At 56.7% G+C, this 1,975-nt stretch overlaps 1 protein-coding gene across 1 annotated transcript in view; it reads left to right on the plus strand.

Moving 5' to 3' along the window:
• The window catches only part of TSHZ1 (teashirt zinc finger homeobox 1), a 10,576-nt gene that overhangs the window by 217 nt on the left and 8,384 nt on the right, over positions 1-1,975 (plus strand). The gene's annotated exons all lie outside the window — the stretch shown is intronic.

Here is a 1,975-nt window from a genome sequence, read left to right on the forward strand (position 1 = left end):
GTGGAAGGCCCTCCTGCCCAACTGGAATCTTCCCAGAACCCAGATACCGCCTGCACCCCTCATGCCCCTGCCCCCTTTTACTTGTTAAAAATTTTTGAAAAGTAACAGTTAGCAAAGCCCTTTGTACATTTCTGGCCCCAGGCTGGGCCCTGCCCTTCCTGGCACCCGGGTCCTGGGGTTTGGCTCCTGGCTGCAGGGGGTGGGGGGGAGCTCATAGAAGGTGTGCTGCCGCTGTGTAGTTCCAGGGACAGAGCGGGACGGCTAATCCTTGTTTGCTGAGGTGAAAACATGGAGGATTTTGAAGATAGAGATGTTTATCAAGAGCCGTGTCACTCAGCATACCCCATATATTCATTATCTAGAAAAAACCACTATTAACATTCTTTGCAAAGGATTTTTCCCTTGTACTGTGTACACATTTTGTCTTTTGCTTTTTTCACTTAATGACTCTTCATGTCATTAAAGACACTTAAAAACGATTTTTTTTAGTGTTTATTTTTGAGAGAGAAAGAGAGACAGAGTGCGAGCAGGGGAGGGGCAGAGAGAGAGGGAGACACAGAATCCAAAGCAGGCTCCAGGCTCTGAGCTGTCAGCACAGAGCCCGACGCGGGGCTCAAACTCAAGAACCGTGAGATCATGACCTGAGCCAAAGTCGGACGCTTAACCGACTGAGCCACCCCGGTGCCCCAAGACACTTTTTAATGTTTGAATAATTGTCCGTTGTAGGAATAAATTACAAATCACTTAATTACCTTTTATTGTTGAAGATTCAGAGCGTGGCAAGCTTTCTATGAAATTATACTATAACGGACATCTTTGCGCATAAAGCTTTTTCTGTGCTTCGGATCACGTTCCTGGCGATCCGTCCTGAAGGAAAATCATGGGGCCTAAGAGTGTCAGCATTTCAGAAATGTGACTCGCTTGGTCACACCCCACGCCTGCACAGAAGAGGTGCTCTGCTCCCTGCGGAATGCCTTTGGGTCACTCCCGCTCACATTTCCTGGGCGTGTTGGCTGGCGCTGAGATGCTGACAAAGCGAAGCAGCTGTACCCTGAGGTGGCCGCGTGTCAGGGAACCCAGATGTGAATTTGTTTCTTCCCTGAGTGACCTTGCGGAAGCGGGTCAGCTTCTCAGAGACTCAGTTTCCCCCTCTGCAATGCAGGCATCTCGGGGTGCTGCTTTGAGGGCTCGTGGGGTGAAGCGAGGTGAGAGCGTGGACGCGCCCCTCCCAGCAGGGTCCGCGGGGTGACAGTGCACAGTTTCACTAGGAGGACAGGCAAGCGAACGTCTCAGTTCTCCGGGGAGCGGTGGGTGCTGGCAGGGATTCAGAGAGGCGCCGTGACGGAGGGGACATCTGAGCCTCTCCGTGAGGATGAGTGTTTTTCACAAGGTCGGGGTGAGGGGTCCTGCCTGGGACTGGGCTGCACTCAGGGCTGGACGCGTGGCCGGGGGAGGGGCCCACGTGGGGACTTGCGCCCACCCCGTGCAGGCACGACTGGAATGGAGATTTTCACTCCGGGGTGGTGAAAGCGGGGCCCCTGGGTGGCCGGACCAAGGGGGTGGCCCGGCTGGAAGGCGGCGGCGGCAGCAGCTGGGCGGCGGGGGCGGGTTTCTGAGGTCGCGGTCAGTGTTGGATGCCGGGCTTGGGAGCAAGGACAAAGGCTGTTTTTCTGGAACGGGTGACTGGTTGGGGTCGTTCAGTAACAGGTGGCTTCGGGGATCCCCAGTTCGGGAGTGAGCGTGCCGTTGTCTGCGGACGGGGCAGGGGGAGCATTTTGTTTGCACATAGTTGGCTTGGGAGCGTCTGGAAGGCTCACATCACGTCGCGTTCACGTCGCAGCCCTTGGAGCTCCTTCGTGTGCAAACGCGCGGGGAGCCCAGCTTCGCGTGCCGTCCCCCGGGGCCTGTGACCGGCGGGCGTGTGGGGGGCGGGCCGTGGAGTCGGTGGTCGCAGGCGCGCTGGGAGGGCACCCGG

This window comes from Crocuta crocuta, unplaced genomic scaffold, assembly GCF_008692635.1.
Source record: "Crocuta crocuta isolate KB4526 unplaced genomic scaffold, BGI_CrCroc_1.0 scaffold101, whole genome shotgun sequence".
NCBI classification, from domain to species: Eukaryota; Metazoa; Chordata; class Mammalia; order Carnivora; family Hyaenidae; genus Crocuta; species Crocuta crocuta.